Source organism: Ambystoma mexicanum, chromosome 2p (genome assembly GCF_040938575.1).
Source record: "Ambystoma mexicanum isolate Mex_15411 chromosome 2p, UKY_AmexF1_1, whole genome shotgun sequence".
Lineage (NCBI taxonomy): Eukaryota > Metazoa > Chordata > Amphibia > Caudata > Ambystomatidae > Ambystoma > Ambystoma mexicanum.
The window spans coordinates 1,338,123,767-1,338,138,447 of record NC_090923.1 but is presented as its reverse complement, the minus strand read 5'-3'; the positions used below and the strand labels follow the sequence as shown (position 1 = coordinate 1,338,138,447).

Genomic DNA, 14,681 nt, shown 5'->3' with positions numbered 1-14,681 from the left:
ATTACTGGGGTCCAGGCAGACGGGAGAGCACGGGCGTATAGTGTAGGTAAGGAGAGGATCTATAAACCAGAGAAGGGTCCATCCATCTTCAATATGCCCAGGCCGCACTTTCTTCCTGAGACCGCCTACTAACTTCCTTCAGACCAGGCACTCTGTGAGCTGACATCACAAGGAATAACCCTTGTTACACTTGCAAGGATTGCCCCTTGTAGATGGCTTGGAATGGACCAAGTCACTGAGGCAAAATCACTGTATAAGGAGGTGAGACCCCCTTAATGGAATCTTCTTTGAGTCACCTTTTTGGAAACACCTTCTTAAAGCTTTTTTAGAACATTTGGAACCTTGTTCAAGTAAAGACTAACAGTCCCCACCATTGGAGTGAAGATAAGGATTTGCAAGTAGGGTGCAGCCTTTCTCCCTAACCACTTTAAGGGAAAATTGTAAGCGACATGTTGCTGAAAATGTCTGACTGCAGCTCCACAGTGATACCCATAACTCTGCCTGCTGAAGTGGTAATCCCTGCCAGTGCCTCTTACAACAGACTTACCTTTCCTCAGAGACCCAGTGGAGGGTCTCGCAGCAACCCAGGATCAATTGCATGGGGGGCTTGCCTTTGAGTCGCTGCAAAGAACCAAAGTTGATGCCTTTGACACTCCACTCTTCAAACGACTTCAAGTGCCTTTGTGATGTGCTGATACGAACCGCGCTTGCCTGTCCCAAGCTTCTTCGAGCCTCAGACCGTTGCTGAACCATATCACGTTGGACCTAGTCGAACCAGCTTGTTGCGGAAGACGAACCATAGTTTCATGAATCGAGACCCAGTCAAACCTTCAATCCATGTGGATTGGAACATTGCTGATTGCCCCAAGCTTCTCCGAGCCTCAAGCCATTGCCACTAGTGGAATTGCACTCTATTGCTGTATCCTTTTGAACTAGCTTGACTGACTGGAACCCGACCTGACGCACCAGTAAGTACCTAGAAACTTGGTTCGAAACTGTCAAGCTCCTGAAATAAGACCAGAAGTAATCTAAACGTAGTTCTGTCCACACTGGCCTGGTTCTACGAGCCCTAGTGGCATTTATGACCCCACTTTAAAGACATTCCTGAAATTGTTTGACTTCTCTGCAGGACTGTTTACCTGCAGACCCTGTTCTTAAGTACCCAGAGTGCCTCTTTCTTCCAAGTATAAATTAACTGTATATTTCCTTTCAGTGGTGGGTTGTTGGTATTTGTAATAGTTTCTCTTTCCTTCTAGTTTAATTAAACTCTTATTTTTATAGAACCTTGATTATACATTTCTTTTATTTTGGCACTTAATGTGCTATTGTTGTTGCTCTTGAAGTGTATAGACACCCTCGGCCCAAGTTACCACAAAGAGACCAGGGAGGTATACATTTTATGTTGTGCTTGTTTTATCCTTATGATTGAGCTCATTGCTGTTCTAGTATTAGTTTGTGACTGAGTAGGAGCTTAGAAACTACTATTCATCCCTATAGTCCCGGTGGGCAGAAGTAATTTTGTCACAGTGTTTTAGTTATTGACATAGGATGTAAATGGAGAAACAGGAATGAATGGACTACCTGCACTGAATATGGGGCATGCTAAAAGCGCTACACATGTCAGACCCATGTTATTGCTTTATGAATAAAATGGATCTACATTTTTTTTCTAAAAAATAATAGGCTGTATATGTACTTTGGTTTCTGGACAAAGTCTTACTCCAAGTGCTATTCATACACATTGAATGTCATGTTTAAATATGTGCAGTTGTACTACCTGTCTCCTATGCAGGGAAGAAATTGTATATCCGTGACATTCATGATGATTATTTGACATGTTGGTGTAGATGTGGGCTGTTTGTTTGGGTCCACACGTGCTATAAATGTGTTTCCATTAATACCAACCTTGTGCTGTGTAGTTAGGTAGGCAATGAACGTAGATAGGTAAAGAAATCGTTAATATGAAGGTCTGTGTTACATTTCTTCCCAATACATACACAGAAACTTAGGCGTTGGGTAACAATCCTTCTCTTTATTTCTTTGTGTGTAATCTCCTGCGTCTAGCGTTTGCCTGGCCGGCACCACAGATCCTTTTCCCCCAGCCCCTATCATAACTCTCTCCATGCCTACACAATTACTTGAGGATAGTGGCATAGACATGGGGGTGGTGGGGCTGGTGACCAGCCACATTGGCCCCTGCTTTGCATCCCTGTGTGTCCTGTTGCTACCACCTACAAGCCTGGTTTCAAATATATACATAATTCATTTGGTGGTGGTATCTCATCCATGTGCTGAGTGGTGCCAAGCAGGCTCTGCTCACTGCAGCTCACTGGTTCACGCCCTGGCTAGAACAACATGTGCTATAATTCCTCCACTAGGTCTTCTGTAGCCAGTTTCCTGAATCCTGCTTCTCTGATCAGGAGAGAAGACTGACCGCCACATGAAAAAGCCTGTTGGGGGTGGACCCACAGGTATGCCAGAGGGACACTGGAAGTCCACAGACTTGGAGAGCCCACCTCCCTCCTTCCCAAGCTACACAGAGGACTCAGTCAACGGCAGTTTAAACTGTGGTTTATTACAGGCAAAACCAACAGGGATACACACAGGAACAGAGAAAATGAATACACTTTTCGCTCTTCCTCAACTCGCAGGCTGTTTTTACAACCGCATTACATCAGAGTGACATCACAACCTGAGCCCTTCTCCAGAAAACACTTGGACCATGTGATTGGGTATTGAGTATTATACCACCCATAGTGGACTATATAGATGTTACTCTACTGGCTTGCGCATGTCGGGTGGCTGGCCTGGTCCTATCCACAAGTCACTAGCTAAACAATGTTGCAGTGTGGTGGATTTACCATTGGTTCTTGCCCGTTGCTACCCACACCTAGGGTACTAAACTGTGATTGGCTAGTGCTGACCCTCCCCAGATCTGGGACCCGCAGATGTTCTCAGCTCTCTGTGCACCTCTTCAAGGTAACAAGAATTACTATGTGTCTGTAATGTGTACACCACCTTAGTTTATGAGAGTGCTCAGTTACCAGTCATTTGGTCGAAAACCAAATGATCGAATGACCATTTGATCGAAGTAAAATGGTCGGAAAAAAAAGGTCGATTTTTATTTTTTTTATTTTATGGTTCCCCCCAAACCCCCTTTTTCTTTATTAAAAATATTTTTTCACCAACCAAAAATAAAAAATATATATAAATAAATAAATACAAAAAAAAAAATTTCGACCATTTTACTTCGATCAAATGGTCATTCGATCTTTTATTTTCAACCATTTGACCGGACACCGAGTGCTCTCTTGATCGGCGAAACTCTTGTCATACATTGTTGCATACTTGTCGCTGTCTGTGTCTGACGGCCTGGGACCAGTGCTCCTTTCCCACCGCTGCTCGCTGTCCATTGTCTGCTTCGACTGTGTCACGTGTTCATGGACCACGAATTTGAGTTGTGCAGCTCTGAATTATGAGCAGCTGGTCCCTTTGTCGTCCGGGCATTGGAATGGTATCTGTATCTGTGGCCTTGACCGCAGGTCCTGTTTCTCACGGCTTGCTCTAGATCCAGCCTGAATCAGCTCAGCTCGTCTCTTGCTCTGAGACTCGAGGCCTACTGTAATTTTCCTAAATTTTCCTAAACTTTACAATGCGGTTTCTACAGTGTCCATACTATAGTACATTTCCATAGATTAGTCACACTTAGTACTGTCAGGTCCCATAGGTGCTCCTGCAGTTCCATAGGGATAATTGCATGTAAGCATCTGCCAGCTGTGCTCAGGATTGCTTTTCTCTTGCGGTTTCTGCGGTTTCTGCATTTGGCTAATGGCAAAATAATAAAGCAGTGACACTATGTATATGTATCTGTCCTTTAACTATAGAACTGTACGCTCGTATTTTTCATGTATTCAAGTGCGTGGTTGTGTCCCGAAGTGCGGATGGCATGTATGCTTCATGTCTAATGCTGCTATGTTGTGGTGTCGCTAACAACGTCAGCAACATGGCTTCTTGGTGTCTTGGTGTCTAGTCCAATCTGTCCATACAGGTATCCTTAATCATGACCTGTGGCTCTTCATCCACACATGGGTAGGTTTGTATATTCCTCGGGTAGTATGGCTGGCTGAGGGGATACCTCTCGACATATTTGTGAATCATGTGTCCATTTGGTATTTGCCCAAAATAGAATGGGTGATTGCGCTGCTTTCTGGCTTTCTTCCTCGTCATTAATTTAGTAGGAGGGGGAGGGCTTGGTAGGCTTCCCAATCCCTCTTCAGTCCCCCCACCGGTCGACCTGTCAACCACATCCTTATATGACAGTCCTGTTTCTCTTGGCTGCCATATCTTGGTTATTTCTCCAAGGCGCCCATAGTAGTTTGTGTGGTCATCGAACAACCAGTTCATGTAACTGCACACTCCTTCGGGGTTGCACCAAACCCACTTCCCTTCATAGTACTTTGCATCACGTGGTTTTCCAACTCCATGGCGCTAGTTGGGAACAGATCACACTGCAAAATCCTTTCTCTTGTCTCTTTAGGCCACAATCTCATACTTTGTTCCTCCTATATTCACATTTATAAGGATCTGCATTCCGATTGCTTCTTCCACCGTTTTCTTGCACTTTGCCATGGAGACTGTGATCCCACACATTGATGTTGCCACCAGCACAAGAGCTCCCATTATCACCTTCAGTCCGCCTGACAGTCTTACTGAATGGGGACTTACCGGGTCATTCCAACCCCATTCAGTAAACCATTCCCCATTCCCATTTGAGCCCCCATAGGGCTCACTGGGAATGGGGAAGGCGCTAATAACGGGCCTGCAAATTGCGGGCCCGTTATTAGCTCCAAGGTGCCTTAACGGGTCCCGCTAAGAATGGCTGGTCAGTCCAGCCATTCCTGCTGGGACCCGCTAAGGGACCTCGGAATAGGGCGGTAAGGGTTTACCGGCACCCTTACCGGTGCCGGTAAACCTTTACCGCCCAACTCGTAATGACCCCCATAGTCTTTGTTTCTCCCTTCTCATGTCCATCAGTTATGTACTGTATAGCTTCATCTAGCTACCAATAATTGTTCATCACGTCTAATGTCTTTATGTAGTTATCATCATTCAGGAATGTTCCTTTGGACATCCATCTCAGTGTGGCTGTCTTCCTTTGAAATCTTCCTCAAGTTTTCACCATTGCGAGATACATTAGGCATTGTGCTCTTGCTGCAGGGATTTCAGTTACTATGAACGTTCTGGGGGCACTCATGGCATAGGGGATTAAAGGGCAGACATAACAGCTCTCCCCTGGTGGTTTCCTTACCTACTTTTGTCATGCGTTTGTAGCATATGATGATGATAGACAATCTAGCAGTGTCAGTGAGATAAATGTCAACCCCTTTCATGTCTGTGTCAAAACTGCACTTGCCTCTCCTTAACTTATCAACAGTGTACTCCTGTCCACCTGACATGGCCGTTCCACCTGCTCAGGTTGGGGTAGTAGAGGGTACAGCAGTAGTACTAGCAACAATGTATATTCGCCAAAAGACAAACCCCATCAACCCACTTGGAATTAACAGACATGACATCATAATAATGTTCTTTATTGTTGCCCTCATTTTCACTTATGCTGCTTGATCTTTGTAGCTTGAAGATATAGTTGCCCGCCTGAAATGCGTGAAGAAATGCGTTATTTTGTATTATAAACCACTCTTAAGCCCCACGGACCAAATAATCACTGATGGCAAAGACCAACACTTCTTCCCAGAGACTTCTTACTGATGGGTCTCTTAGTGGCAAGGACGGGGGCGATCACTGTGCTCAAGCTGAGGGTACGTTTGGGCCAGATACCCTATAAAGACAAGATAGTATACTCTGGGGGGGATTGTGCTTGGAATCTGCTGGGCCTCCTTAGAGCGTGGACAAATTGGTTGGAGAAAGTATCTGGTTGACGGGTAGAGGGCAACATTAATATACACAACAGTAACCGTGATATGTTATGATATGTGTACTCATTAAGAGCACGTTCGCCAAAGGCATCTTGGCACTGGAGAGGAGAGAGGATCAATGGGCAAACTACAGCAGCACTAAAACAAATGAGTTATTAGAGCCTTTTTAAAGGCAAGGTGGTTTTTCTAATTTTTTAAATGAGGCCGCAGACCATTCCAAAGACAATGAAACAACAGAGAAGGCCCGCCCACCACAACGTGAACGGCGAAAGACAGGAACAACAAATATAGCCAGTTGATGCCGACCGCAGAGACCACGGTAGAACATAGCGTAAGAACTTAGCACACAGATATTCCGGCCCTTGGGACTGGAGGGCATGATGAACCAAGCATAGAGTTTTAAAAGCAATGCACTGGGCAACTGACAGCCAATGCAGGGTCCACAACACCAGGGAGATGTGAGCACCATAAGGCAACATGCGCAGCCATAGTATGTAACCGTTGCAGCCGCTGAATGAGTCCCTTTGGTTGGGATAGATAAAAGGGAGTTGCAATAGTCTAAATGATATCTGCTTGCACGTAGGCTCTGTGTGTGCGGAAGACAAAAATAAGACAGTCTACCCTAATCTATATCCACAAGAGTTCCAGTCTCTATTTCTGCTGTTCGGGATCGCATGACCATGGGATGACCTCCTCTCGTTCGTAAAAGTTCAGAACGCGCTTGTAGCTCTTCTAGGTGGCGAACGTTGGCCCTGTCGGTCAAGGCGAACTAGTTGCCAGGTGAGGCTGCTGCTTTGTAGGGCTTGAAATCTGTCAAGTGGTTCCAGACTGTCTTACCCTCTAGTTTGATAGCCCTGTCGGCCACCGTCTCCACGATATGTGGGCCGGTGAACATGGGCGCGTTCCAGTGCCGCATGAAAGTCCTGAGGACGTTATCCCCCACACTCACAGGATTTTTGAGTACAGAGTCTTGTAGTACGCTGTCTTTGTTGCTCTCCTCACTGTCTTCTGGGTCTTCCCAGTGTCATTGATTCTGGCGAGAGATAAAAGAAGCGCTAGCCACCAAGGAAGTAACATAATCATTCATCTCTTGTCCTAATACATCTGCACTATTCTCACAATCATTCAGTGCTCTTGTGGGAGGAGCCAGGAGAAGATGCATGCGCCATCTTGTCACCACCTCATGGGGCGTTGAATGGTGGTTGGACCCAGGCTGCTTACGCAATGCAAACAAGGCAAGAGATAAACAGTGCAGCCAATTCTTTTTGGTACTCTGTTGTGTCTTGGCTATGCACTCTTTGAGAAGGCCGTTCAGGCGTTCACAATGCTCATTTGCTTGAGGGTGGTATGCACAGACGAACTTGTGTTGGATGCCCAACAGTGCTGTGATATGCTGAAACACTTTGTTGGCGAAGTGAGAACCATTGTCCGATTGCAGGACCTTGCACACGCCCCATCTTGGGGACACCTTTCTGACTAGGAACTTGGCTGCTCTAAGGGCATCAGCATGTGAACAGGGCCCAGCCTCAATCCACCTGGAGAATGCACACAACCACTATCATGTAGCGGTACCCTTGACAGACTTGGATTGTGTCGACATAATCCACGTGTAATGCTGGAATGGGCCTACCTGTCTCGGTATGGCTCCCCTCCACACTCAGAGTATGCCCTGCTGTAACTGCTGTCAGGTCAAGCAGTTGCTCACACATTCAGCCACATGTTCATTTAGATTAGGACAGAGCCATGTTTCGCCAATGCTTGTAGCAATGACCTTCCCTGTGTGTGTTGGATAGTGAAATTGTGTTGTATCCTGATGCCCGTTGCATAGTCAGAGTGCTCTTTGGCTTCTGCAGTATTGCAAAGAGGGTGTGCTCACGAAAAGAGTGGTGGTGCACCCCATGGTTACTGCTGCTGACTTCTCCACTGCAAATGCGGCAGCTGTCAAAGCTTGTTCGCACTGATATTATCCTCTCATTACTGCGTCAAGTTGCCCACTGTAGTAAGCTATTGGTTTATGGCCCATCCTTGTATTTTGTGTCAGTACTGCCTCCATCACTACACCGTCAGTGTGGGAGAACAAGAAGAATTCCTTTTTGTAGTCTGGGATCCCTAGCACTGGTGCTGTGCTTATTGCTTCCTTTAGTTCCTCGAAGGCCCCAGACATCTCTGTGGTCCATGTCAGTGTTTGTGTTCCTTTTGGTGCTTCTTTCCGTGTGCCCAGTTGTAGCCTTATGTATGTGCTGTAGTCAAAGACCCATGCTGTGCAATAGTTGCACAACCCCAAAAACTGTTGCATTTCCCTCACTGTCATTGGCTTAGGTGTCTTGTGTATTGTCTCGGCTTTCTTTGGGGTTTATCTGTCGTCCATTTTGGGATATTGTCTGTCCACTGTATAGCACCTCGTTCTGACAGTACTGTAACTTGGCCTTGTCCACCTTGTATCCCTTGTCAGCTAGCACAATCAGCATGTGTACTGAGTCCTTTCTACGCTGATCTTCTGTCGTGCTGCAGATCAAAATGTAATCTACATATTGCAAAACAGTGCTTTCTATCTGTCTGTTGCTCAAGTCCATCTGTATCACTCTGTTAAAAATAGATGGTGACTCGCAGTACCCCTGTGATAAACAAGTGTTTCCACTTCTGATTTCTATACATAACTAGTCCAGTCTTGTGAGTCTAGGTGTAGTGGTACTGAGAAGAATGCATTATCCAAATCAATGACCGTGAAGCAGGCAGCTTCTGCCGAAATGCTGCACAAAATTGTCGCTGGATTTGCAACTAAAGGATACTCTGCTTCTACAATATGGTTAAGAGGCCTTAAATCCTGTATGAAACTCCATGACCCTCTTTTTGCCTTGTGCACTGGGTACACTGCAGTGTTACATGGGGATTCAGATGGCACAAGAATGCCTCTCTTAATCAGGGCTGTTATTGTCTAAAAAATGCCCTCATCTGCCTCTTTGGTTAGGTGATACTGCTTTACTCTTGGTAAAATTGCTCCTGGCTTTACTTTGATCTTCACTCCCCCTATCCTCCTTATGCAACCCACGTCATACGGACTTTTAGTCCATAGGGTGCTGGGTACCTTGGCCATGTCCTCCTCCCAAAAGTTGGTGGCGCCTCCAGCACCATGGCCATTCTCTGTGGCACTTCTCTGTAGTGGATTTGTAAGTGGCTCCCTCTGGGTCGTCCATGGGTAGTTCTGGCCTAAATAGATACTCGTTTGGAACCCACCACATCTTCCCTACAATTCCCGGAAGCCATGCAATGGCAATGTCAGTCCCATACTGGAACATTTCTGGGTCCATTGGCACCCCCCTCTGTACCGTGCGTCCACAATAAGCTTGAACGATCTGTCTTACATTGAGCATGTGTGTGCCTGGTGCGGAGAACACTATTCCCTTGTCTGTGAATGAGATGGTCATGTTGAGTCTGCTCATAATGTTCCATCCCAGGATGTTTACAGGTGTTTGTTGAGAGTAAAGCGAAGGCAGAGGTAGATCATGATAGCCTATAGAAAGTGAGATATTGGGCCTCATTACAAGTCCGGCGGTAACCGTGCCGGAAATTCCAGCAGGTTACCGCCAGACTCGCATTACCATTCCGCCTCCAAGATTTCCGGAATCACCGAGGCATTACAACCCCGGTGACCCGGTAATTCCGGAGGCAGAATTCTGTAAGTCCCCATTCCCATGGAGTCCAGCAGGACTCCATGGGAATGGGGAAGTGGAAACACCAGCACCATGCTGTAACGGTGCTGGTGTTTCCATGTCCGCCTGCAGGCGGGTGGTGTTAAACCCACCAGGTCAGACCTGGCGGGAGCGACACCTCTCGCCTGCAGGACTCTTAATCAGCCGGTCCTGAAAGAACGGTGTTGGCGGATTTACCACCACCGTTCTTTCCGGACTGGCTGACTCGTAATGAGGCCCAATGTCTGTGAAAGGAACCACTTCCCGAGCCCCAGAGAATCCTTTAGTGCTCATGGCATCGCCTGACAATTGAAATGCCCCTTCCTTAATTCAGGACTTAGTTGCCCCTGTGTCAACAAGAAAGGAGAACATTTTGTCACCTATCACCACCCCAATGTGAGGGTCCTCTGCAGGGTTGGTGTGATCGACAGGATGGGACACATCAAGTTCATCTGTGGGCTGTCCTATTGAGGATACAGGGACATCCCATTTCCTGTAAAGGGGTTATTTCCCACCATGGTAACTCCTCCCAATTGTCTGACAGGGACTGCCGCCACTGTGTCCATGTGTGGTGCTTGCAAATACTCTGGTACTAGTGCTGACATTTGTGGTGCTTGCATTTGTGTCTATGGTGCTTGCGCTTGTGACATCTGTTGATATGTGCCCTGCATCTGTCCTTGCTGTTGCTGGTCCTGTGCATAATAATCGTCCTGATCCCCTTGATATGGCTGTTGACCCGCCCTCCCTAATTCTGCTGCATTCCCCTGTATCTGCACACTCTTGAAATGTGCCCTGTCTGGCCACAGGTCCAGCACTGTGGCGGTCCCCTCCCTTGCCCCTGGAAGCCCCCAAGAAATCCCCTGGGTTCTGCTGCATCTGTTGCCCATACCCCTGAAACCCCCCTGGGAAACCCCTCTGGTTGTGATGCATCTGTGGTCCAAAGCCACACCGTCTCTGTTGGCCTCCCCTTCCTGGGAACCCTTGTTGTGGGCCACCCCACCCCATGAACCCTCCTCCCATGGGCAGTGCAAACTGCTGTGGTTGTGGCTGCTGTTGCAGTGCCTGTGGGGTGGGGCTGGTTATGACTGCCCCTTCCATCGCATACTTCGATAGCTTTCTCTGTACCAATTTTGCTTCATATATCTTCCTGTCCTCCTCCTTTTTCTTACTCTTCTCCTGCCATAGCCTACAATGGTGAACTATTGTGAGCTGTATTTCAGCCCATCCCCTTGCTTCCATCCCTACCAATTCCCTTAAACTCTTCTGAACTGGCTCCAGTAGTCCTTGTACCAATATGTGGTAAAATATTGCTACTGTTTTCTCCCAAGACTCTTGAGTTTCAAGGTGCCAGAGCTCTTGAATCTCCTGAATGTACTGCACAGGGTCTTCATTGTCCCTCATTTTGTGTGACTTAATCGCCCCAATGTTGACATGTCTGGGTATTGTGTCCTAAATGCTTGCCATATTGCTGCCATGCAGTTGGCAAATGGCGAACCGTCATGTGCTGTGTTTTGTGTGGTCACCCCTGGGAACTCCGCCCTTTTCCATACATCATCAGCTGCGTCTCTTAGAATGTATACTAGAAGTCCCTTTACACAGTGCCTTAAGTGGCACTACAAATCGAGCCGGGGCCCATCGAGGGAGCGTGGCCCAACAACGTGGTCTTGATGGGCCGTTAGGCCACGCCCCCTTGACGAGCCCCGGCTCAATGGGCTACTGGCACCCCTGCCAGGCAGCCTTTTGTAGAGATTAGCACCCTCTCCCCTATGGGGGAGAGGGTGCTGATCTCTGCATTTATTTTGTATAGGCTTGCCTGGCAGGGGACAGCGCCTCGCCTATTCAGCCTTAATGGTGGTGCTGCCCCTCGCCAGCTGGGGAGGGGCAGCGTCACCATTAAGGCTGAAAGGGTGAGGCCACTGGAAGCAGAGGCCTTTTTCCTAAAGACTGAAACTCCCGCGAATCCGCGGGAGCTTCAGTATTTAGGAAGCAAGGCCTCTGCTTCCAGCGGCCTCACCCTTTCAGCCTTAATGGTGGCGCCGGCCCACGTGCATCCCTTGATTAAAGGGATGCCTCGCAGGTGCGGCGCCACCATTATAGCTGAAAGGCATTTTTTTCTGAAGCCTGAAGCTCTCGCACACGAGCGAGAGTTTCAGGCTGTAGAAAAAAATGCCTTTTCGTGTAGTGGCCGGGGCTGCCCGGGGAGATTAGTGGGCCCCGGCAGGGCCCCGCCTCAAAACGAAATTTCGGAACCTGCCGGGGCCCAGCCCCGGCAGGCCCCGGCCCACTTAAAGCCCTGCCTTTACATCACCTACAGCTAACCTGTGCCCCACTGTCATTTTATCTATTTCATATATCCATTTCCCAGCCACTGCACTCAACGATGGTAATCTACACTTCACATTTTCCTTGTCTGTGTGCTACCATGGTACATACTGAGGTCGCACCCCTCCTCTCTCTAGTAAGGGTATCTGTGTGAATGCTGCCTGCTCCATATGCGACCTTCTAGTCAGCCTTACTTGTCTGTCCCCTCTCTCGCTCTCGATGCTTGCGCATAGTTCTATTTGCTCTACTATGGGCACTCTCCTGCTGTCGTTATACCTTCTCGTCATTCTTCCCCTTGAACAAGCCATTGCTGTCTCCCCTTTCCTTCATCCTGGGAGGTCTCTAAGCCTATCGATATATGTAGTGGTGTCCAGTTGGGTGTTGAAGTCGGTTGTCAGTAGTGTGTGCTCATTCGAGCTGCCCCCTTCTTCTCCCCCTGTGGGCATACTAAACTCCCAGGCCACTTGTTTGTTCCTGCCCCCATCGACTGGGACTCTGACTGCTCACCCCTCTTGTCCCCACTGTACCGGTTCTTAGGGTCGACCCAGTATCCATATTACTGCAGAAATCGTCTGCAAAACTCAGCCTCCTCAATATCAAGTCTATGTTAGATTTTGTGCTGAGGTCAATGTCCCTCAAATCATATCTGCTTCCTCCTGCCCACATCCCTAGGCCTGCTCCCTCCCTGACAACAGTCCTCCTGCCTCGTGAGTTGGTGCTGTCCGATTCTGTCCTCTTTGAGTGTGCCACTTCTCCTATCTAAACTTCCTTGTGTCTTTACTGCCCTTATTGCTTGCTTGTCACTCTCCCTGCATGCTTGCTCTCTCGCCAACCTATCCAGCTGCAACTTCCTCTTCTCCCACTCAGCTAACTTGCGTTTTTTCTGCTCTATGCCTCTCGATCTCTTCCAGTTCCCTTTCTCTTCTCTCCTGCATCTTTCCCCTCTTTCTTTCCTTAAGATCTGTCTCGATCCTTTCTTCCCATTCCTTCTCCATGCGCTCTTTCTCTTCCTCCTTCCTTCTCTCCCTATCCTCCCTTTCCAAATTCTCTTCTCCTCTCCCTGTCCTCGCGCTCTAATCTTTCCTCCCGGTCCTTCTCCCTTCTATCTTCTTCATCCATTATCTCAGCCCAGTCTGTGGCTTCACTGCTTCTCTCCAACCCCTTCATTGTCTTGGTCGCCCCTTCTGCCTCACGATATGTCTTCCCCCTACAGTTTCAGGAGTATCTGTCCTCCTATCCATTCATTTGCGGCTATGCCCCCGAGCCCCTCCTTCACGCCCTCCTGCACCTCGCCGGTTGCCCCTCGCTCGATAGCCTGTTGTCCTGCTCCTACTGGCTTTTCCTCCTTAGTGTATGGTGGTGGCTTATAAGTCTGGTTTGAGCACCCCTCTGCTGCCCTTAATTCCTGCATTGGATACATCCCCTGCTCATCATCTGTGTCATCGGTTGCTACCCTGGAGGGACAGGGGGAGGTGTAGAGGGATAAGTCTCTGGCTCCTTCACCTCCTGTTGGCTCAACCTCCACTGAGGCTTTGTGGTATCCCCCTCTCCCTCCTGGAACATGCGCCACAGCTCGAATATGGCCATGCGCTTTTACGTCTTCCCCTTATAAGTCCTGTATGTGTGTCAATAGTGATTGCTGCACGTCTTTGGATAAACGTCCACAAGGTAGCCATGGTTTAGTTAACTTCCCCTCTGTATATTTGGACCATTCTATGCTATACTTGCAGATTTTTTTCTCAATAAGGCGTTAATGTCTTACACAAGTGCTGAAGGGGCGTGTCCCCTGCTTTTCCCCTGATACATTATTCAGTACCTTTACCTGACTCCAAGTCAAGGCTTTTGATAGTCCGCTGTTGAGGGTGAAAGACACAATATAGTGACAATACTTTTCAGTTTCTACAAGCTTGGCGTGCTCCACGCACCACCCCTCCTTCACACTCATTGCCTCCTCAGGCACACCCACAATCTTGCGCATGCAAGCTCCTCACTGTCTCGTGGTCTTCGTGCTCTATGTGCAAACCTATGGGTGATGTCACCAGTTCTAGACAAGGTAATACACAAACAAATATAGCGCGCACACTGTAGTAGCTTGTCACTCACAAACCATACAAAACCCCACAGCTGTCTTCCGCCTCCAGGCGTAGTATACCAATATTCTCTTGTGATCGAACTGCACCCGTTGCCTCGCCTAGCGTGTGAAATGTCTCACTCCAGGAGACTTAACCAGTCAACTCACCTTCCGCAATATAGGCCAGCTCCCTTGCTAACCGTTACGGAGATACCGTCATCTATGACCCGAGCTAAAACACCCAACCCACAGGAATACCTTTATTTACATATCTTCTGTCATCCAAGCCCTTGAGTCAATAGTCTAGGTTATTCACCAGAACCTTTTTACCTCTAAAACCGAATGTGCCCTAAATATAGAAGGACTTCTACCTCCGCTCCTGTCCCTACTACTTTAACAATGCTAGACAATACTTTAACAATACTCGACGATACTAAAGAATACTTCACAACACTTAATACCGTCCCTTGCACCCAGAGTTGCCGATAGACTAGGTCAGTACTCAGTGGCATCACCAGTAATCAAATTTAGTAGGGGTACAGAGGGGGTCAAAGACAAAAGAAGCGGCGGCCACAGACAAAAGTGAAGGGGAGCCGCCTATGAAAGGTAATGTGTGGTGTCACAAGCACTTCTACAGAGAGGCTTTTGTGCACACCAACTACCCAT

The 14,681-nt window shown here is 47.9% G+C and overlaps 1 protein-coding gene across 2 annotated transcripts in view; it reads left to right on the top strand.

The window, feature by feature from the left end:
* Positions 1 to 14,681, top strand: part of SLC5A10 (solute carrier family 5 member 10) — a 1,126,075-nt gene that overhangs the window by 86,054 nt on the left and 1,025,340 nt on the right. The window lies entirely within an intron of this gene.